The following is a 23,849-nucleotide window of genomic DNA, read 5'->3' as shown; positions in this document are numbered from 1 at the left end:
AAAAAGATGAAGCGCTGGAACTGGAGGTTCTGTGATCTGGCCACTGTGATGGTAGAAGCGGTATTTGGGGAAAAAGGGAAAATTGTTGAGCCCGAACTGATGCTTTTGAACCACCTTTAAAGAGGTCCCTGTTTTCCACAACAAGCTACAATGAAGCTAATGTTTCTTTTATGAAAGCCCTCCACTGCAGTTTCAAACGTCTGCTTTTTTTTTTTTTTCTTAAACCACAGCAAAGGCTAACCCTGTTTTCTCTCCAGCTTTACCGGATCAGGAATTTTTCCCTGAAGACTGCTGTTTAACTACTTTGCTGCTGTTTATCAGAAACCGAAAAGGTGGCTTTTTCGTTATTGTAGTTTTTAATATGGTGAGCAACTTTATTTTGGGCAACGATAAATTTCAGAATTACTATTGCCTGAAGCTCTTCTTCTCAGGACTCCACCCTACCCTCTATGTCACTTTTGGCCCGTGATGAAACACGGAATGCATCAGTCCCCAAAGAGACCTTCTGTGAGCTGAGAGTAGAGGAAGAGGTGGAAATCGCGGGGGTGGACGAGAACAGAAACCATTTTGCAGCCCCAACTTGGGCGCTGAAATAGCCCCCTGAAGTGTGATAGATGGTAAACGTCCCGCGCGCCTATAACCAGTGGAAATGACGACGGATAAGCGTGCAGAACTTTTGAGGGAACGTGAGGAGGAGACCCGCGTTTTAAGGCTCAGCTTAGGCACTATTTGGCAAAACACAGAGCACTCTGCCTTCTGACGTGACCTTCTAGCCTCAACACCGAACTGAAAAACTTTCTCTTCCTCCTCCCCCACCCCTTTGTGCGCTGGGTGTCTTTCTCCTGGATCCCCAGTTCTCCGGGGTGTCTGAACCACCTCCCTCCCCCGCGTGCTTCCCGGGGCCTGAACCCCAACGCCACTTTTTCCCGATCCAGCCTGAGAACAGGCTCGACCGCCCTTCTTCGGCGCGGAAACGACCCGGCTGCAGCGAGCCTTCCCCAGAGGGGTGCAGGCTCAGCGGCCGGCTGCCCGTGTCCCCCGCCGAGGGCGCGCGGAGCCGGGGGCACGGGCGAGCGGGCGGGCGGGCGGCTGCAGGGCCCGGCGCGCCACCGCGCGAGCTGCTGGGTCACAGCCCGGGCCGCGCCGCCCGCTCCGCGAGGAAGTGACGACTGCGCCGTCCCGAGAGCAACAAAGTTTGAGTCTGCGGGCCGCGCTCGCCTGCGCCCCACGCCCCGCGCCTCTCCGAGCGGCCCTAGGATCCAGCGCGCAGGTGAGCTGCGGACTCGGCGCCCCCTCCGCCGCCGGAGCGCCGACGTGGGGTTCGGGAACGTTCTGGGGCCCGGGCTTGGCCACGCAGGCGGGGATGTGGCGGGCCGAGTTGGGCCGGCCGCGCTGGGCGCCGGGGTGCGGGTGGCGCTGCAGGGAGGGAGCTCGGCGGCCGGGACTGGAGTCCGGGGCTGCGCCCCTGTTGCCATTAGTTTGCTGCAGGACTTAAAACAGCCAGGGCTGCAGCCAGGCCGCTCCAGGCGCCGTTTGCGAGAGGACGGGTGCAGGGAAGGGGCTTCCTGGGGCCTGCGCCCAGGGCTACTCCTCCGCCCGGCGGCCCCCATCTCGACAGGCTGGGCGCAGCCCCCCAGCCCCGGCCAGTGCTTCCCAGGGAAGCGTGCTCTTCCTCTTCGCAGCCCTCCGTGAGGTCTCAGGGAGGAAGCTAAAGGAACTTTCCCCCCACTTTTCTTTGCTTGGCCCTCCAGTGACGAAGAGCAGAGCAACTCGGAAGTTTGGGAAAACAACCCTACGCATTTCCAAAAAGCAAAATCGGAATTGCCCCCCAAGCCCCTTTTAAACGAATCCCTCCTGGCTCCTCCACCGTTTGTCCTCCCACACCACGCCCCGAACCTGACAGTAATCACTAAGGCCTAACACTTTGCAATTTAGCCGTAAAAACTGTCAGCACACCCACGTACATATGTGAGTGTTTTCTATATAAATCTCCGAAACTCGCTTCCAGTGGACTGTAGCATCTCTTTCTTTGCTGTTTTCTAAAACTGCTGGGGCTGCAGGAATGTGCCTGAGAACTTTAATGGTGGTTCCCGCCGCCCTCGGTAGCCTCGTGGCGCAGGGTTTTTTTTAAAGAACAGCTGAGAAGTTTATGACATCCCTGCAAAGTAACTCCGGGCTGGCGGGCCGGGCGGGCGGCGCCCGGGCTCCCCGGCTTGGAGACGGCAACTGTAGCAGCAGCGGCCGGGCAGCGGCGGGGCCGCGTTGGTGTGTGCAGGAATGTGCGTCCGTGCCGTGGAGACTCCGACATGGGATGTCTGGAGGTTGAATGGTGCAGTTCCTAGCAGCAGCTTCCTGCCGGCCTGTAATTACAGCGTGATTGCACAGTCAGGCATTGTTGGATGTTTATACACAGGCTATTGTGCAAGACCTCGGTGGCAGCGAACAAAACGCAGATTTGCATTGCAAATAGCCAGGACAGATCTGGGCCTGAGCTGCAGTCGCCAAGTTCTTTTTGGCTTTTAACCTTAGCTAGGTGATTTATTTCTTTGCCTCTCCCTTAACCTCGGACATCTTGCCAAACACCAGAGAAGTGAAGTGGACCCAGGAGGGCAGGATCCTTCCACTCCCTCCTTAGGCAGCCTGAAAACTATCCCAGGAACTGTACCCTTATTTGTGCCTGTAGAAAATGTAAGATGACGTCAGCAGGAAAAGGAGATGGGAGATGGCTATCAACTTCCCTAAACGGGAAAGCAATTTGAATTAGCAAAATTGCACGGTAGCTGGATTGGGGCCTGGTTGCAGAGGACACGTCAGACGTGTGTGATCAAGCTGGCCAGCTAGACTTTGAGCCTTGAAGAGCCAGCTGCAGAAACTTAGTAGGTGGGTCCTAATTCCTTTATTGTGTTCTGGGCAAAGGGAAAAGTGCTGGGGCTTTGAGACTGTGTGTCTGTGGCCGTGTCTGGGGTGGGGTGGGGGAGATGGAGGAGTGACTCGTGTACATTTTCTCCAGAGGAGCCCCCACCCCCAATTCCTGAGCAAGGCCTGCTGCACAGACCAGGGTAGGGGTCCTCACACATACTGTGCTGCAGGAAGGGAGCCAAGCCTGCAAGTGTGGAAAGAAGGCAAACAGATTCTCCTTGAAGGCCCAGAGGTGGCTAACTGTATTAGAGGGATTTAAAACACAGTCAAAAAGCATGTATGGGATGCATGCAAGGCTGTTCTTCTCCCATCCCGGAGCTGAGCCCCCTCTCTCCCTGCCCTGGGTGGAAGACGCTCATGGGGCAGCACTCACGCCTGCTGAAGGTGCTGTGTGACTCCGTGCCACCATCTCACTGCAGTGCTTGGCCAGCCTCTCTGCTCAGGGTGGCAGATGCTGATGGCCCTGGCACACTGGAGCTTCCCCCTGCCTGGCCTTCTCCCCAGCCAAGTAACAGTTTCACCTGGAGGGAAAATTCTGTTTTGCAGCCTTGTGCCAGCTGTGTGTCATGGGCACAGTGACCATTTGTCAAACCGAAACATTAGGATGCAATCTCTGGCAGATACCTATGTGCTTCTAGAGACTCCAGGACAAACATGTGAGATCAGGACCTTTCTGGAAAGTCTGGGATGTACAGACACAGCTGCCACAGGCGAATGAGGTTTAGAGCAAAAACACCACTACAGTAGGAGTTGCTATGGGTTGCACAACCCCTGTTCTGGGTACTGAACTTGGGTTTTTCCTGAACTTGACTCTCAAGGTCCTGGTTAGCTGCATCGCCAGACCAGGGCTGCTTTCGTAAGGGCCTGCTGGTGCCCAGAGCTAGTCTTGAGGGGCCGAGAGGGGAGCATTCCCTTCTGACTCCAAAGGAAAGAAAGCTTTGAGTTTGCAGTCCTTTGTATAGAACTTACAGAGACTTGAAGGGCCCAAAGCCCCTCCAGGAGTGTGGGCAGGAGAGTGGAAGGGAGGGACCCCTTGCAAAGGCCAGAAAAAGAAGGAAGCTGACGTCCTGGAGTTGTGGAGCCACCTGGAGCAGTCGCCTGCCCATATCTTCAGTTCAACCTGGCTGGTTTTTGTGCATAACTCAGGCCCTTCCCTTGACTTGCTCAGCTTTGCCTCTGCATTCACAGAGCTCGCCGTGCAGTTGTACACGGCCCAGTTTAAGACCGGAAACGTAATCCTGACTTCCTCTCCCACCTTAGTAAAGGCTGATTTATGGCCTGAAGTTGCTGCCCCGTTCACGCCCCTGAGCCGCTCTGCCTGCGGCCCTGCTGTGCACAATTAGGAACAATATTGAAAAAGCTCTGAATCAAAACTTGACAGATTTTAAAAATCATTTTATTGTTTTAAGACAAGAAACTATTGGAGGTAATTAGGAAGCTCAGCAACTCTGGCAAAAACTGCAAGGTGCTACCGAGAGAGGCAGATGGAGTCCCCTGCAAGAGGGTGGTCTTGGAATGGAGCCTTTGATGTTCTCCAGGCCCGATATTTATACTTCTGTTCATCTGCCTCCTCCCGGCTGCCTCACTCCCTACACCACAATCCGATGTTTTGACATCACAACTAACCTCCAAAAAAGGAGGTAAACACCCCTGGCCAAAAGAGGGCATTCCAGACGCTGAAGAAAGTGCTGCAGTTTTCCAGACGCCTGGCAGTTCTGTCCTGTGAATTTGTTTCCTTCTTTAAAACATGCCCCCGCCCTTCATTTCTCCTCACTGAAGCATCTCTTTGTGAGACCCTTAAACCTTTTTTTTCCCTCGTCTACATGACACAGGGCAAATGCTTTATGACTTTCTGTCTCAAGTGCCACTTGAAACACACACAGGGCTTTGAATAAGGCTGGGATAAAGACTCCTCTGTAATCTGTCCTGCTCAGCAACCTTCAATGGCTCCCCACTGTCTGCATGGTAAGGATCACACTTCCAGGCTGGCAGTCAGGTCCTTCCACCCAGGGGTCTGGCCCCCGCTGCTCTCCTGCCCTAACCCTCCGCCCTGACCCACTGACCCACTCTGTGTGTTTGTCCAAACTGCTGGTGGCAGCCATTTCTACCTCTCATTCTTCCCCAGAAGGCTGGAAGGCCTCCCCTTTCCTCTCTTTCACTTGGCTCAGCCACGCTCCTCTTCCACCCCTGTCCATCTTCCCTTCCTCAAGAATTTCACCGCTGCCACCCTGTAGGCCTCCCCTGGGGATTCCAGTAACATCCATTGGGGTCCCATGCTAAAGAAAACCTTAAAACCTGGCCTAAGGATTTTCATCCTCTCCTTTGGGCCGTGGCTTCGAGCATACCCTTCATTCAGCTTCTTAAATGTGTCCTTGGGTGGATCAATATTAGCACTTTTCAATTAAACTGGAAGTCCCTGTTTTATATATCTTTGTATCCCCAGGCTTGGTGCTCCACTCATAACAAGTCCCAGTAAATGTTTGGTAATGATGATGATGGTAATGATGAAGATGAAGAAGATGATGATGCAAATGGCAGTTGCCTTCAGATATTGTCCGCTTGTGCAAAGGCACACACACCCAAGCCAAGCACCAAGAACCATGGTTCCTAGTCTTTGTTCTGAACATTTATCCAGCCCTGCTTCCTGCCTGTTAGCCTCTCGTGCCTCCTGGCTTTGCACCTCATTATTCTGCTGCATGTCCAGCATCTCTTCCCCCGGGGTGCCAGATAGTGTCTGTCCAGCTTTGACACTGGCTCCTCCTCATCCTGATTTGGGCCTAGTTGACCTGTCCCACAGTGTCCTATGCCTGAGCATTGGCATTTAGGGGAGAGTATTCGTTACCTAGGGAACCAGACTGATAGAAGGTGATAGGGCCAACTCTCAGGCAAGAATTGTAGGGAGGGCAAAGAGATGCTTCCTGGTTGGCTGCAGGTTTGTTTTGCCCAAACAGGTACTGAACCTATGAAATGAGGCTAAACTATAAAACTGAGTCTTAAGGAGATTCTGGCTAAACCCTAACGTAGGGCTTGACTAGGAGGATTCTGTTGTCTCTACCCAGTTCTCATGCTGTGAATCTCAACCTTGCCATGTAAACTAGATTCTTTCTTTTTTAATTGAGATATAATTCACATACCATAAAATGCAACCTACAAGCTAGATTCTTCAAAAATTTTGTTTTCTTTAAAAATAAAATCTGGTAGCTTCTTTTTCCCCCATTTTTCTATTTGTTTTGTTTTTTGAGGAAGATTAGTCCTGAGCTAACCACTGCCAGTCCTCCTCTTTTTTTTTTTTTTTTGCTGAGGAAGACTGGCCCTGAGCTAACATCCGTGCCCATCTTCCTCTACTTTATATGTGGGACGCCTACCACAGCATGGTGTGCCATGTGGTGCCATGTCCACACCCGGGATCTGAACCAGCAAATCCCAGGCCGCTGAGAAGCAGAGCATGTGAACTTAACCGCTGTGCCACCAGGCCAGCCCCCTCATTTTTCTATTTGAAAAGGTCATACATACATATGGTTCAAAATTCAAAAGAGATAAATTATACAGTGTAAAGTACGTCTCAAAAATAATTTCAGCATAGACAAGAGATTACTATACATACATATATTTGTGTGTGTGTATATATATATATATACACGCTCCTACATAAATACAATAGAATTAGAAGAATAAATATCTATTTTAACCTTGAGGGAAGGAAGACCTTCATAAGAAAGATACAAAGCAGAAGCCATAAGAAAAGATCGATAAATGTGACCACATGAAACTTTGAAAAAATAAATTTCCATCCTCTAATAGGCCCCATTTTTTCAACCCTTCCGTGTCTCTGTGTTAGGCATCTATAATTTGTCATTTTTCAGCTATGCTTCCAGATGTCATCTCTGCAGATAAAGAAAATATGAATATATAAACAAATGCTGGCATACTAGACATGGGGCCCTACATTCTGTGTTTTTCACTTACTGTATCTTGGAGATTATTCTATATCAATGTATGTAGAGCTGCCTCATTTTTTCCAACGGCTACATTGTATTGCACTATATGAAATGCCAGAATTTATTTAATTGGCCTCCTTCTGAGGAGTGTTTGGGTTTCCAGTGTTTTGCTACTACACACAATGTTGCAGTTAATATGTTGAATTCATTTTTCACTGAAAATTTTTGATGAACATATATGGGTGAAACAGATTTACATAGAAAACTGCTTCTGAAAAAGTTATGCATAAACTGCATTTAATAAACCAATATTTTCTAGCATCTGCTGTTTCACTAAATCATCAGCTTTTAGAACTGGATAGGATCTCAGGGACTGTTTCATCCAATCCCCGTTTTATAGTAACCACAGTATCAGCATCTCAGAGAATCCTGAGGTTAAGAATTTAAAGCCGCAGGGGGCCGGCCCGGTGGTACAGTGGTTAAGTTCCCACGTTCTGCTTCGGTGGCCTGGGGTCCACCGGTTTGGATCCCAGGTGTGGACATGGCACTGCACATCAAGCCATGCTGTGGCAGGTGTCCCACATATAAAGTAGAGGAAGATGGACATGGATGTTAGCTCAGGGCCAGTCTTCCTCAGCAAAAAGAGGAGGATTGGCCAGCAGATGATAGCTCAGGGCTGATCTTCCTCAAAAAAAAAAAAAAAAAAAAAAAGAATTTAAAGCTGGGAAGGGTACCTGTGGTAACTCTCTCAGTTTTAACTAAGGTTCAGAGAGGTTAAGTGACTTCTCTAAGGTCACACAGCTGTTGAATGGAAGAGTCAGGACACAAACCTCACATTCCACTTCCTTTTGCCATCCTGCATTGGTCATCTTAGTCATCATAATCCAACAATTCCAATATGTCTATTTGTAAGCCAAGGATTCCATCCCTTCAGTTTCTTTAAGGCAGTACACAAAGATTTAAAAAGAAGAAACTAAAAACAAACAAACCAGGGGTGGAGGGGAAGTCTTTAAGAAGAGAGTGGGATGCTTTTTTAATAGACTTCTTACCATTATATTATCTCATTGCAATCTTAATTGATCTTAATTGCTACCATCCTGTTTGGGTCCCTAAACCTCCTAACTAACCTCAGTTGGCCTATAAGATTACTTAGTGTTTTCTAAACACAGAATGTGAGTTGGGCAACACTGAGGAAAAGGAGGAACTCTCCCAGTTCCTAAGATCTCAGTTGTCTCCTGGGCGACCCAGGAGAAGGCCCTGGAACGCAGACTGAAGGGCCAGTTAACGCCAGGCTGGCTGTCCTCACTGGGCGTTTACGGAACAGCTGCAGTGCCCTCAGCACTGCGTGTGGCATGTTGAGGGGTGCAAAGTAGGGTCCCCTGTGCCTCTTTCCCCTGGGAGGCTGGCAGGCCAGCTTCTGAGATAGGTTGTACCCAGAGGGAAAAACGGACTCAGGGTGGATCTGTCACCTAGGAGAATGGAACTTGGTGCAGTTATGTTCTCTGGGGGTTAGTTTCTCAAGTCAGCGTGTAAAGTGAAAAATAAGAATATGATCAAGATTAACCTTGAAAATCTCTTAGGAGGGCACCAGGCAGGCGCCAGACATCCTGGCTCTTGATGCTTAAATTCATCATAGCCTGTTCCTGTAGTTCTGGAATAAGTTGCAGTTTCTAAGGTTGAACACCAGACGAAGTGTTTGGCTTAAATTCGGGGGCTTTGTCGTACGAGGTCTGTGTGTGTTAAAATACTGCAGCTGCACTCAGCATGCTGAGAGGCTAATAGCGAGATGTCCCTGAGGCCCACGCTCATCCCTATAGAGACAACAGGTTTCTAAGTTAGGAAATAACTGTGTGAGGTTAAGCAAGAAAAGTTCTTAGAACAGGTGAGCGGGTGTAATGCAGAGGAGATCCCTGGAGTGGGTTTTAAACTACAGTTCTATCATCCGGGATCGCAGAGGAAGGACTTATGCTTGGGTGGCTTGTCGTTGCTGTGTGGCTGGGAGAAGACAACGTCTGTGTGTAGTGGACACTTTTCTCTGCTCTAAGGCCCTCTGTGTCCACTCTCCTTCTCTCCCCTTCCCAGTCTCCGTATTGCAGGACATTGCAAGAGGCCTTCCAGGAATCTTCCACGTGAGGCTATGTCCACTTCCTCTGTGGTCTCCCAATAGCAAGTGCTCTGGGACAACTTGGGAGCCAACAACCACTCCCTGACCCCCATTGCCACTTGTACTAGAGGTGGTGAAAGGCTCAGGATTTCCTCTACCATCTCTCCAAGCAGGCTGGGCTGAACTGCCCAGCTGGCCTTTAGGATCTGACTCCCCCAGTTATGGAGAAAAAGAAAACCAGTCATAGCAGGAGCAGTGGTAACCCTACCCATCATCCTTGACAGGGTGCTTTCCCTCACGTTCTTCATTCTTTCACTCGCTCATGCTGCATGCGTTTATTGAGTCCCTGCTGTGTGCTTAGCTCTGTGCTAAGTACTGGGGATACAAAGATAAAGGAGACTCAGCCTCCCCCTTCACGGTGCTCATGGTCTGTGAGGGAGACAGACGCGCACAAAAGCCAAGAGCAGTTAGCGCCACGGATGTCAGTGTGCACATGTTCAGGGGTCTGCTGAGCTCAGAGGAGGAACCGGTCACTTGTGCAGGCCAGGGGAGAGAGGAATGTTAGGAATGGTCTAGGATGCCCCGGTGCCTTGCGTGGTACTTGTGCTTGGTGAATGCTGTGGAATTAATGAATGAGAGGCTCCCTGGAGGAGCTGTTGTTTAAGCAGAGTCCTGAGAAACAAGTAGGCATCCACCAGGTGGCAAAGGGAGTCAGGGCATTCTAGGCACAGGGAGCAGCTCAGGCAAGGCCTGGAGTGGAGGCGTGACACAACACTGTCTGCTCTGGGAACGGCAAGCAGTGGGGTATGATGGAGCGCTGGTGGGAGGGGGCGCTGAAAGGGACAGGCAGGGGCCAGGTCGTGGGCCAGCCATTTATGTCAACAAAGAGGTTTGGACCTTACCCTGAGGGGAGTGGGGAGCCACTGAGCACTGACAGTTTGTGTGTGTGTGTGTGGTGTGAGAGAGAGAGAGAGATCAGATTTTCTTTTTGAAAGCTCATTCAGCTGTGATGTGAAGGACTGACTGGAAATATGGGAAGATGAGCAACAAAGAGACCATTGAGGAGGTCACTGTCACTGGGGCAAGTTGGAGGAGTCTGAGCCAGAGCAGTGGGGGAGGAAAAAGCTGGATTAGAAAGGTGTCAAAGGAGTTGGATTGACAGGCTTTGAAGACCAACCAAATGCCAGGGAGAAGTCAAAGTGTTTGCTCAGGTTTCTCCTTGAGACATGGAGGAGGAGCAGATTGTGGGGGAAAGACAGTGAGTCTAATTTCGGACATGTTGAGTTGGAGGTGCCTATGGGCCATCCGAGAGAGGTGTCTAGTGGGCAGTTGGACATATGGGTCTGGGGAAGGAGATCCCCAAGAGACGGCAATGGGGGCTGTTGTCCCTCCGTGAACTCTAACCAAGCCACTCCAGATAAACATGTCATTTAAGTAAAAGTGATTACTTACTGTGCAGCTAAAGCTTCAAGACAAGTTCTCAACGAACCCGCTTACCTCTTTGTAGCCCCCACCATCTGTCAGACATTCTGGAGCAGACATTGGGGAATCATCAGAACGTAGAAGGCAGTTGGAGCTGGGGAAGCTGAGGGGATCCCCATTTAAGGAGTACGAAATAAGGGGAGTCAGCAGCAGAGACTGAGAAGGAACCAACAGTGAGGAAGGAAGAAAACCGTGGAAGCATGATGTCGTAGAAGCCAAAGGAGGAGGGAGCTTTCCATTTTATGAAAACAGGGACCTGTGATTTGTGTACCTAGTACAGCTTATGGCACATGGAAAGTTCTCCATGATATTTCTTAAATTGAGTTGAAATTGATCAACTGTTGGTCACTGGGGACGTCAAGAAAGAAAGGATTGAAGAGAATGATTGACTTAGGAATTAGGAAGTTATTGGGGCTTTGCCTTGGGGGCTTCTCATTTAATTTAACCTCCCTGTGAAGTAGGTGGTGCAGGTAACACCTCCCCCAGGGTTGAAATGACGTGTGCAAGTTCCAGAACCCAGGTTTCCTGACTCCAAGTCCACCTTTCTCTGAGCTGGTGGAGAAAAGGGGAAGAGTTCAAGGGAGTGGTAATGACTTTAATTACTGCTCCAAACTGGGGCATCTGGACAAAACCAGGGATGGGGTCGGTTGTTATATTCAGCACTTGTGGCATTTGTCCATATTTGTGATTATTAGGTGGCTGTGATCCTCTCAGGTGTGTGACTATTTAAATTAGACTCTTCTCACAGAGGAAAAAATAGAAGCTTGAGCATAGATGTTGTCTCAGGGGGCCAGAGGAGCCCTGTGGAGGTTGAAGGACTTGCTGGGGTAGTCCAGGTCCTAGGTCTGCAAACAGCAGAAGCTGGCTCTGGCTAAATTAAGGAGAAGAGGAATGTATTAGAAGGATATCTGGGGGCTCACTGAATGTCTTGAAGACTGGAGAACGAGGCTCAGGAATCAGTCAGGACCCATGGGAAGTTGGGTGGCTGGAACCAAAGTCAAGGAGATGATACTGCTGGCCTGGCACCCCTGCCACCAGCTGACCTGGATGCTGCCACCGCCCCCCCAGAATGAGCTCTGAACTCTCCCTGCTTTTTTGTGCCACTCACTCCAGAGGCAGAGGCGAGGCTGAGCATCTGGGTCTCCAGCCTGGATCACGTGCCCACGTTTTTGCTTTTGAGGGTCCTAAAGAATGAGGCTCTGGAGGGTACAGCTTCTCCAGCAGCAGGTGGAACTCTGCCTCCCACCAGGTCTCACAATGCCAATGCCTGAAACCTGGGGACGGCTGCACATTCCAGGTGGACAAGTGTCCAACATAGAAGCTGGAGCCCATTCTAGCCATCAGACCAGAATGACTGGGCAATGCTGGACATGGGAGGAAGAGAGGGGGCATTCCCCTTAGGCCACTGAAAATATCCACAGCTTATTCTTAAACTTTTTGGACATCTGTCTGAATTCTTTAGCCTCCGGCTAAACTTTAGGATTCTTGTAGGCTGTGGAGAGCTGAGCATTTCTTTAGCGATTGGATTTCTCCTCTGGGGTCTGAATGATTCCAGTGGAAAAGAGAAGTCATCCCAGCATCTGGCTCCTCCCTGCACATTTGATTCCACTTGGAAAACTTCAGCGCTGCCTTGTGAGGACAGAGGCCAAGGCTTGGCTCTCTTTGGCTAACGGGCAGTTACAGCTTGAATTGTTTCTCCTCTGGAGTTCGGCAAGACCCACAGGGCTGTGAGGCGTTTGGCAAGTGCTACCTTGCTTTTCAGACTAGAGGTTGGACTTTTGGCTTCACGCTTGGTTTGTGGAATGAGTGAGGTCCCTGGCGCTCGAGCTGTCCCAGGCAGCAGGACTGGGCTCCTCTCTAGTTCTGAAGGTGTTGACCTGGTTGAGATGTTCTAGTCAATATCCTGCCTGAGAGAGAGAGCTAAAGGAATGAGGGCTTCATCTGCCTGGGGCTGTCAGCATCTTCAGTCCCGTATCTGCCCGGTTTTGTCATCCATAAGACGAGAGGGTGTAGGTTAGATGAGCACCAGCTTTCTTCTTACACTCAGATTTTCTGGTTCTAGCTCTTTAAAGCAAGGGCATCTTGACTGAAATCCTTGTCATTCAGCTCCGATAGACTCAGATAAAGGAATTAGTTTTCTTTTTAAAGAAAAAGAAAAATGTAGTTTTTGAATTTACTGGACTCTTCACTGTGGTGACCGCCAGCATTCGAAGAGTCTTCCCTCTGGTGCCTGGAAGCAGGAAGCTGCTGTCTCCCCAAAGCTGGGTGTGTTATGGGCTGGGTTCTTGCAGCCTGGACTGGAGGTATTTCCTGAGGCTGAGGCTTGGTCACCAGTGTGGGGTCAGCATGGCCCCTGGGAGGGACGGAGTGGGAGTGTTCCTGGCCGTTGTTTGCTCTGGCACAATTTTGCCCAGTTTTGTCCACAAGAAATGAAATTGCATTAAAAAGTAGCATTGAAGTGGAAAAGAAGCCTTGAAGGACTGGAGTTATTTTACTAAAACACAGCTTTGATCACGTCACCCCTCTTTTTTTTTCGTTTTTTACGTCACCCCTCTTAAAAACCTTTGAGAGCCACCCAGGTCCTGCAGAAGAAACCTCGCATTCCTTAGAATGGCACACGAGGCCCTTGTGGGAGCCCCAGCCTCCTTTCCACCTCGTCTCCTGCCCCCTGCCCCCATCCCAGCACAACCACTTACGTTCTCTCTGCTCCTCATCACACTTTCACTCTTCTGTGCCTTGTATATTGTTGTTGCCTCTGCCTGGAATGTCCTCTCCACCCTTTTCCTCCTGGCAGACGCCCACAGGACCAGCTAGAAGTCACCTGCTTCCTTGCTGCCTTCTTGAGCTGCCACCTTAGTGTTTCTGATCAACTTCCCCACTGTAGGATGCTGTCATCAGCTGCAGGTGTACCTGGCTCTTCCCTGGCCTAGAACCGTGCCTGGCACACAGTAGGTGTCCCACAGTGGGACTGCAAGGGCAGCCTGAGGGGATGTGAGGGAGCAGTGGGCGGGCCCAAGTCCTGGCCTGGGTCAAGTGGACGTGTGTGGTGGGTGAGCTGGTCGTCTGCATGGTGGCCTCCCCTTGTACCTTGGTGGCTTTGCTGTTTCCCTGAGCCTGCCAAGGAGACCCTGGTGAGGGTGGCAAGGGGATTTAGGGAGACAAAACCCAGCCCCTGGGTCTCCCTCACCCTGAGGAGGGCTCTGAGGAGGTGTGTGTGATGAGGAGCTGGTTTAAAGGTGGCAGAGACTTCCCTGCCCACTGGCCCGAATCCTTCAAGAAGGATAAGTACCAGCCCTTAGAGGACTTCTTCATTGTCCTGCCCTGTGCTGTCTGCTGGCTTTGCACAGAGAAGGAACTAGGGGAAACGAATCAGCAGACCATGAGAGAGGAGATTGAGGATCTTTAAAACAAAAGCCCTGTTCAGTCTGGTGACAGGACAGGCTGTGGCTCTTCCTGTTGGAGGAGGAAGAGGAACAGATTCTCCTGACGATGATTGCAGGGTGCAGCAGGAGCCCCAAAGCGGGGAATGGGGCCTCAGTTTGTCTATAAAATGAGGGGCTTAGACTATATGTGCTTCTTTCCTGCTCAGAAATTCCACGAGCCTGTGAATCGAGCCTCACAGGTGTTGTCTTTATGGTGCATCACAGTGGGACCTGGCTTACCACTCAAAGGTGTTCCTGGTATGGAACAGTTATCAGGGGTCTGCGTGCCACTTAGAGAGTGCTGTGGAGCAGCATCTTTCCTGCCATGGCTGATGAGATGGACTTTCGTTCTTAAAAGATTTTCTTTCTTAAAATTGAGCCACCCTTAGGGCTGAGCCCACACTGCTCGGGCCTACTTGACCACTGGGGAGTGGTGTTTGCAAAGTATGTTTCCAGAACCTAGAAGCACATGGTATTTCTAAAAATCTCCTTTAGGAACCCACTGAAGTGTGACTTTGTGCTTGGCCCCTGGAAGATCAGCTCAGGCGGAGCTCAGGTGGTGGGGTGGGTTCCATGTCCCGGGAGGTGTTGGCTTGTTTTGGGAGGGACAGTGCATGGAATCTGCTTTTGTTTCCGCTTCCATGGGGCCTGCTCCCCACTCCTGTCCACTCCAGTCTTCTCCCTTCCTGCCCACGTCTCCCTGTCCTCCTTCCTTATCCCTCCACAGCCAGTCAACTGAGCTGCCTCCATCATTCAGTCCTCGGGTGTGGACTCCAGATGCCCAGCCCATTGAGCAGCTGGGAAAAGTGGGTTTTAAGAGCAGACCAGGATTGGTAGGATGGGGAGGTGCGGTCAGGAAAACTGCTTTGGAAAATAGACAATCCAGGTAACTCACATGGAACAATATATTTTTTAAATGTAGAACTTGCAGCTATAAAAAAATGTTGATTTCCTTTTACCTCTTAGTATTGCTCTTGGGAATGTATTCTAAGGAAATAATTCTAAAGAGGAAAAGAGCTATATATACAAAGATATTTATAGCAACATTGTTTAAAATAGCAAAAAACTAAACACCCTGAATGTTCCATGTGCCTATATAATTCATGATACCTAGACTCAGTAGAATATTGTGCCACTGTTAAATTAATATGAAGATGATATTAATTCATGGGAAAATGATGAATTTTGGTGAAAAGTGGTTTCTGTTTTAGACAAAATTGCACATATACTTGATGAATGCATGTAAACTGATTACATTGGCCATCGTATAAATTGGCAAAAGGTAAATACTGGATTTAGGTGACATGGTTATGAATGGAGTATTTGTGTGTTTGAAATTGCTTTGGTAATATATATATACACATGGTACATATACTTAAAAAAGAAAAACCCTTAACATATCAAAGGCTTTGGATCTGGGTGGGAAGGAGGCCAGGGGGAGGAACTCCTGGCCTCCCATCTGCTACCATGGGGAAGACGGAACTGCTGTGTCTTATCAGCCTCCTGCACTGCAGGGGCTGGTGAATTCAGATTGGCCAACTGAGTCTTTTAGTAACGGGAGGCCAGACTTCACAGGCTCACTAACTGTCTAACTGTGGGGCTCCCCGCATGGACTCTCCCTGGTGTAGGCGACTCCCAAGTGGCCTCAGAGCCCCAGTCAACTGTTTGCACCTGGGTTTCCAGGGAACCAGCCCAGTGAGCATGTGTGGCCCTGAGGCTTGGCTTTGAGCCGCCCACTCACCTCGAAGCTGCCTGGTCCTGCAGGCCCCAGCCACAGGTTCTCTCTCTTCTGTAGTTCAAACAGGCAGCAGGGAGCGGATGCTTTGCAAGTGACCTCCTGCAGCCCTGCCTAACGCAGGGGGAGCCCTAGTGAGTGAGTGTGTTGGGTGTTTACAGTTTTGCACATGTTTATTATGGTATGGAAACTGTAGTGCCAGCCTCATGAAGACCCCCACATTCATCTAGTCTATGTCTGGCTTAGTGAGCAGGGCCCTCTGACCCCCCATCTCACCATGAGCTCTGCTGAGACTTGCAACTGCAGGTGTAGCCTTGTGGCTGAACAGCTGACTCTCTTCTGACCACCTCATCGTATCTCTGGCATCTCAGAACCTTGGGATGCTTAGTGAATGGCCTTCTCACCCACCACTTCCCCTTGGGTTTGCCTCCCCATGTGTCTAGACTTTTCTTCTTAGTGGGAGCTTTCTTGACATGTGGAGTATCTGTTTAGAGGGCCCATGATCGTCCTTTCCCTGTGACCAGCGCAGCTCAGGGCAGGAAATGGAGACTCTGGGGTGTTGTTTGGAGTCCCGAGGTGGGTGGGAGCTGCAGAGCGCTGGGCAGACCTTGAGCTGGCAGGTTGGAGCCTGCTGAAACAGAAGCCGCAGCAGCGGTACGTGTGTGGAGAGGGCCTTGGTGGGGCCCTGGTTGTCTCAAGCATATATCCGATAAAGCCAAATTCCAGAACCGTGAAAGATTTGGTTTTTTGTTCTGAGATCAGACTGAAATAGGGCCTTGTGGCTGGAGGTTTGCCAGAGTCAGAGAGAAATTAGAAAGCACATGGGCTCAGGGCTCGCCTGGATCCTCATGAAGGGCACTCAGGCCAGTTTCAGGCTTGCATGACACGCGTGATTGTGTGTGTGTTTGGAGGCCAGGGTGGGGAATACCCGTGCACTTCCCTAGGATATCAAGTTGGTTCCTGGGTGCCATGGTCCCATCCCCACCCCCTATAGTGACCTCAAGCCTACTCCAATGGGATCTTTGCTGGTGGTGTGAATATTAACTGCCACAGAATCTGAGTAACAATCTGTCTTCCCGAGCCCAGGACCCAGCAATAACTGCTCGTCTCAGTTCCCTAATTTAGAGACCACGTGCGTGCCCCAGAGTTGTCAGCAGCTCGATTTCTTGAAGCTTGAAACATATTTCCATAGAAACAATGCTATAAATGGTGGTTGGGTTCCAAGGCTAGCCCACAAAGAGCCCTGGTGTCACCTCTGAAGTTGCTGAAATAAGGTATTAGTAAAATTGAGAGCGCCAATGCAGCAGTAAGAGTTAGTACCCAGGACGTTGGAGGTTAAATGGTGTGGGTTTATTTGTGTAACTTTGTTTCTTTGGCAAAGGCATCTTTCAGAGCCCTCCTGATAAGGGAAGCTCTGGGGCCTTCCCCCTGCCACAGTTATAACCCCACCTCTCCCGTTTAGATTCCTTCTTCCTTGCACATCAAGCCAGGGGCCTGGACCCACTTGCCCCCTGGGACCTGGCCTGGGGTATTTTTATGATGAAGAAATCCTTTTCAGTGGAAGCTTACATCATCAGTATCATCATCATCATCATCATCATCATCATCATCATCATCGTTATTTAAACCATCTTGATCAGCTTAACTGAATAAACATTACACCTTAGCAATTTACTTTGTTCAGTATACTCTTCTGATTGCTGCTAATGTTCCTGTGGGACTTTTAACATTGTTTATAAGTCCACTTCTACTATTTCTTTGTTCTGATTTTGTGACCTAACATGATTTCATTAAATGGTTTTATCAGATTGTTTCTACGTGTCAGTCCCTTTTATATTTCCTTCTGTTACCATACCATACCAAAATTTGAATGGATTTCAATTTTGGGGGCTCTATATATAATTAAAAGGTGCTATGAGCATCTTTTGTAACTCCTTTGTGTTGGTAGTTTAGATTATTTTCTTGGGATCTGGTCCCCTGACTGTAATTACCTGGTCAAGGTCTTAAACTCTTGGCAGCACAATGCCAAATCATGTTCTAGAAAGATTTGCACAGTTTGTAGTGGCATAGCAATGTACGTGCAGCTCTTTCCTGATGGCCCTGCCAACAGCAGCTTTCATGTTTATTAATTAATTTATTTGTACATTGACTCTGGGCCATGATGGGTCCTTAATGGTGTTCTTATTTGCATATCTTAAATTGCTGCTGAGACTGCACATTTTTCTCCTGATGATTTATTGTTTGTGTTTGCTCATGTGTCAAACTGCTCATCCTCTGTGGCTGCGGAGCCTCCCTGCTTCCATCGATCTCCTTGAACCACTTTCCTGTTGGGAAACGCAAGGCCCTGCCTTCCTCACTTGCTCCCTCCCAGGTGGGGCCCCACCCCTGGACCTGGTCTAGCTCATCTCTACACCTGCCTCATGCTCTGCCTCAGCCACTCAGCCTTCTGACTGTCTGGGACTGATGCTCTGGGTGTGGGGAGGGGGTGGGAGTGGGAGGGAGCATGAGGGACAGACGCTGGGGCTGAAGGGGAGATAGATATGGTAGATGCAAGGCAAGGGCTTGTCTGAGTGGTTCTGAAATGGGTTCATAAAATGACCTCCTTGGAGGGAGGCTGCCCAGGGAGATTCTGGGAGGAGCCACAGACTGTATGGGGTGGAGAGAACACTAGAGTTTATCTGGTCTAAGGATCACCCACTCAAAGGCCCCTGGGGAACAAGGAGAACCTCAATAATAGAAGCTGGCTGGGTGTAAGAAAACAGCACTAGTGAGATGATAAAGTAATCCACAGTGACCATGACCCAGGTGGAATCTGTGGAAAATTGAAATATGTGAGTCCCATTACAGTGCTACTCCTATTGTAGTGCTAGTCCTCATAATGCTACTTCCCTCATGTAGCTACTCAGTTCCACCTCTAAGAAGGAGGGCTCAATGTGTCCAGTGTTCCAGTATCTCTGGGTGAGAATGGCTTGTGAGCCTCCAGTCTTTGACTTCTCACTATTTGACTTCCTTACAGGGAAAACAAGCACAGAGAAGTATCTGCATACAGCAGAGAGACGGACTCAGAGAGTCCAGTGGTTGAATTCCATCTGTATGACCTTGGGAGAGCTATTTAACTTTTTTGAACCTTAGGTTCATTATCTATCAAGTGAGGATTATGGCTTCCTCTCAGGGTGCTGGGTGGATCCAGTGGGCTCCCATCATGTCAGGCATTTCGTAGGTGCTCAATAAATGTGTTGAGAGGCCCTACATGGGATCATCCAGAAAATCAGAGGAAGAACCAGGCTTGGAAGTTTGCTCTCCTGACTCCCAGTCCAGAGCTGTTCCACATCACATTGACCGCTTTCAAGGGAGTCTCTGGAGGTGTCCGGAACAGGGGTCTTTCTGATCCCTGGGAAATTGCTGATGGCTTTATAAGAGCTTGATTGTCCAACCGATACTGAGTGCATATAATGGGGCCTCTCAACTCTGTGGACTTTGCCCTGCAGGCCCCAGAACCCAGGAGATTGAGCCTCAGTAGTAGAAATAATAATAATAATAATAATAATAATAATAATAATGATAATAATGATAGTAATAATAATATCATACACCATTGAATCTAAGAAGCCAGTGATTATAAGATGCACCATTATTTTATGTACAACTAAGAAAGAGAAAATGCTGCTAATTAAACCATGACATGCTATCAATTGTAAGATGCATCCTGATGTCAGAGATGTTAAAATAGGGGAAAATGTGCATCTTAGAACAGAAGAAATAGTAATAAAAGTAGTAATAATAATAACCTGTTCCATTTTATTGCTTACCTCAAAATTTCACATATATTATTTGTGCATTTATCAACAAGCATTTACTGGACACCCACCATGTATAGGCGCTTTGTAGGTGCCAGGGATACAAGGTGACAAAGATCTAGGCTGTGCCCTTCAGGAGCTCTGGTCCTCGTAGGGAGATGGCTCAGTAAGCGGCTATAGAACAATGCGTAGGGGAGCGAGTAAAGATAAACAGAATGCCCTGGGAGTTTAGGGGAGGGAGTGGCTGTTCTCATTCTTAGGAGCAGAGACTAAGACAATTTGGGGTGCCTGGGCTTGATTTAGGAAGTGCTCTCTGGAGGAAGGGGGTGAGGGAAGTGGGCTGGGTCTGGGGAAGAAGCTAAGTAAGGAGGATGTGTTGCAGCTGGGCCTATTTTAGCCAGATCCCACAGGGAGCCCCGGAGCATGAATTGCACCACCACAGATTTGATCCTACCTTGAGTTGGACCCACTCCTCTCCAACCACCTCCCCCCAGCCCCCACCCCCCCAGTCAATCATTGGTTGCTGTGCTGTCTCCCAGCAAAGGCTCCCTTTGAAAAGGGGGCAGCTGGGAGCTCTTAGCAGCCAACAGGGTAGCTGGAGGATGGCACACCAGCCTGATAAAGGGGATCTAGGAGGGCTCCAGTAGTATACACTCCAGTGGCCTTCCTCTGCTTGGAGGAGCCAAGGAAGGCTTCCTGGAAGAGCTGCCATTAAGCACAAGTCTGGTGGGAGACCTGGGTATGTGTTTACCTGTGGAGGAAAGGTGGAGGAAGAGGAGCATGTGTGAGAAAGCAAGCATCTTGGGGGAACTTTAGGTTGTTCGGCTGTATGGGCCTGGGCCTAGGAAGTGAGGCAGAGCCGGATCATGCCAGAACTGTAAGCATCTAGCATTCTGGCTCACAGTCTCAGCTTTTTGCAGTAGGATGATGGGAGCTGTTGAAAAGGGATGTGATCACTCTGAGGGCAGTGTGGATGGTAAGTGTGCAAGACTAGAAGTAAGGAGATCAGTTAGGAGATGAGGAAAAAATGATAGCAACACTTAATGTGTGCCAAACACTGTTTTAAGCTCTTACTTTTACATCCTCATTTTGCAGATGAGAAAACCAAGTGGGTAGGTAACTTGCTCAGTAAGCATCAAGCCAGTGTGAGCCAAGATTTGAATAAAGGTCTCAGCCTGTGCCCTTAACCTGTACACTCCCACGACTATGAATTTTGGATTCTAGTCCATGATGTATCAGTATTTGTTTTCATTTAAAAATAATGCTTTAGGGGCCGCCCCGTGGCGGAGTAGTTATGTTCGCTGTTCCACTTCAGTGGCCCAGGGTTTCGCCGGTTTGGATCCTGGGTGTGGGCCTAGCACTGCTTGTCATGCCATGCTGAGGTGGCATCCCACATGCCACAACTAGAAGGACCTACAACTAGAATATACAACTATGTACTGGGGGGCTTCGGGCAGAAGAAGAAAAAAAAAAGATTGACAACAGATGTTTGCTCAGGTGCCAATCTTTAAAAAAATAAAATGATGCTTTAAAGTGTGCCCCATTGCACACGCTGGACTTGGGGGTCCAGTTCCTCCTGACCCACTGCCACAAGGTAGGGAAGCCGAGCTCCAGAGAACAGCCAATAAAGGGGTCTGTCTGGGTTGGTTCTGCAGGGGGCATGGAACTGTGCTCAAATGAGGCCTTTGGGAAGCTGGCAGCTCTGGCTCTGTGAGGAAAGGGCGTTTCTGTCCCTGTGGCCCTGCTTGCCTGCCCTCCCTGGCAGCTACACCTGTTTTGTCCTTCTCCCTACATACAGCCAGACGTCTCTCCCAGAGTGACAGCAACAACTGGGGACATCTGCAGAAACTCCCTCTCAGGCCTGACAAAGGCGCTCAGAACCTGGCCCAGGCCTGCAAGAGAGGGAGGCGGAGGCGGGCGTAGGTGGGAGGGCCAAGGGATGCAGACAGCTGTGGGCTGGTGTGGGAGGCACGGCCCTGCCCCGGAACAGGTGAAGTGCATGTGAACTGAGGAGGAGGGTCCCCTGGGTTTTCAAGGGTAAAAGAGAAGACAGTGCAGGGACTTCTCGGCACACGGTGGCTTAACTTAATGGCTGGGGTGCTTTTGAGCTGCCTGCTTCCTCAGAAAGGACATGGCAGAGAGTGATGAGGAGAAGGCACAGCCATCGGAGGAGTGTCCCTGTTCAGGCTGGGTGGACAGCACTGTGGAAGAAGCTTGATGGAAAGGACACAGGAGCAGGGACTGGGAGAGGAGCCTTGGGAGGACACTCGGGTGCGACGCTGAGTCAATATTGGAAAGAGTGTCTCTGGGCAGAGCCCAGCACAGGGTCACCCTGAGGCTGAAGGGGGTGGGCCTGGGGTCTTTTCAGGGGGAAAAAAGTCTTACCTGGACTAGGTTCTTGAAAGAGAGAAACTAGTTTTCTTAAATTTTATTTTATTGAGGTCACATTGGTTTATAACTTTGAATAAATTTCAGGCATACATCATTATATTTTGGCTTCTGTATAGACTGCGTCAGGTTCACCACCAAAAGTCTAGTTTCCATCCGTCACCATACGTATGTGCCCATTACCCATTTTGCCCTCCTCCCCCAACCACCCTCCCCTCTGATAACCACCAATCTGGGAGAAGCTAATTTTGGGAGAAGGGGATATAGGATAAACAGTAAAAAATGATAACAATCGTAACCCCTCTGTGTACATATCATGATACAGTGTTAAAGCAGTTTTTTATCCTTGTGATTCTTCCAAGCCCCTAAAGGTGGGCGTTCTTTCATTTTTGGTGTAATAAATACTTCCAGTACCTCTGTTATGGGCCAAAAAAGTGAGGCTCAGAGAAGGTAAGTGTCACCTTTCCTAAGGTCACACAGCAGGTTAGCTTAATTAGGCAGGACCCAAACTCAGTCCTGTTTCCTCTTCTTTCCACAACCTTCTCTTTCTTCTATGGTAACTGTAGCTAATGAGGTCTTAGAGGTAGTGCCTTTATTCTGCAAAGGGAAATGACAATAGGGACACAAGGAACATAAGGGACTCCAGCATGTGGACGTGTGATTTCCTCAACGGTATTTGTAAAGGGTGGTTATTTGCTTGAACACACCATGTGTGCTGGCCTCGAGGAAAGGTCCTGACAGAGAAGGGACAATGGAGGAAGGACATGGAATGCAGGCCTAGGGCTTGGGGAGGAGAATACTCCTTTTTAAAATACTGAGTGATGTCAGCAGAAAGGTGATGGAGGCGGGTGAGTGGTGAGAAGCTGGCTTCCTTGTAAGCTTTTTTTCCTCTTAATAACACCTTTTTTGGGATATAATTCACATACCATAAAATTCACCCTTGGAAGCTTTTTAATGGTCTCGGGTTATCCCAGAAGTGGACACATGCGATGGCCTCTCAGGGTAGTGACTGGTCACTCTGAGCGGAGTCCAGAGAGCTGATATGGTCCGGGACGCCTCTCTAATGCCATCTTCTCCTCTCCTCGGGACCCAGAGTGTGGCATCCTGTCTGGGGAGCCGTGCCTCCTGGAGTGTGTCTCAGCAGATGCACTCCTTGGGAGCTGGAGCGCTGGACTCCTCTCTCTCATGCAGTGTGTAAGGGAGGTGGAGAAAAGCCCACTGCATGGGTAAGGTTCCTGGAGCATCTTTTTTGCCTTCCCCAAAGGGCACCCTTCTTCACGGCCCCAGAGGTCTGTAGGAAGGGCTGGAGCTTCTAAAACCAAAACTTTCACTTCACATGTCAGTGATTCTGCACTGTCATATCTGCAGCAAACTGACCTGCAGGGCTTTCCCGGAAGAGCTGCAGCTTTCTTTACACACCCTCATCTGCCTGCCTCGGGAGGTAGACTTCTGCTGCCAGACAGGGGCCATCTGGGACAGTCTTGAGCCCTCCTCCCCTGTACACATACATGCCCCTTTCCCTCCCTCTCTTCCTTTCTGAGGTGGCCTGAATTTGGCAGTTTAGTTGGGGTGAAGAGATGTGTTGCTCCAAAGTAAGCAGGGCTCCTCTAGGCTCCTCTAGGTCACTGACTTTTGTTTCTCTTGAATCCTGCCACCTACCTCTACTCTTTGCGCTGCTTCCAGGGCTAGGCCTAGTAGCCTGGCGAGGGACAGGGAGGAAGTCCTGGGGCACAAGGCTGAGGAGTGCCCTTTGGAGTGGCTCCCATTTGTTCCCTGGACGCTGGGCCCTGGCTCCATGGAAGCAGGCTCTTCTAGGAATGTGCTCCCCAGCTGGGTTTTCTGGTTGGTTGGGAACATCCTGGGCTGGTCTGCACTGGCTCTCAGGGGCTCCCTCTGGGCTGGCCCGAGGCCAGGTCTAGGGGCTAGGCCTTGTGGGGGGGTGGGTCAGGATGACTGCTGGTCTGCAGAGGAGCCTAGCAGTGGTGAGTGTTGGAGACTGAGTGGTTTTGTTTTTGCTTCTCTTACTTGGATGAGGTGTCAGTAGGAAGGAAGAAACCAGACAAA

At 49.7% G+C, this 23,849-nt stretch overlaps 1 protein-coding gene across 1 annotated transcript in view; it reads left to right on the top strand.

Moving 5' to 3' along the window:
- The first annotated feature begins 943 nt into the window (after positions 1-943).
- The window catches only part of MIDEAS (mitotic deacetylase associated SANT domain protein), a 65,760-nt gene continuing 42,854 nt past the window's right edge, over positions 944-23,849 (top strand). The window contains exon 1 of the mRNA XM_046647158.1: positions 944-1,270. The gene's annotated coding sequence lies outside the window, so the exon portion shown is untranslated. The remainder of the gene's footprint in view (positions 1,271-23,849) is intronic.

Source organism: Equus quagga, chromosome 20, assembly GCF_021613505.1.
Source record: "Equus quagga isolate Etosha38 chromosome 20, UCLA_HA_Equagga_1.0, whole genome shotgun sequence".
In the NCBI taxonomy this organism is placed as follows: Eukaryota; Metazoa; Chordata; class Mammalia; order Perissodactyla; family Equidae; genus Equus; species Equus quagga.
This window is presented reverse-complemented; position numbering and strand designations above follow the sequence as displayed.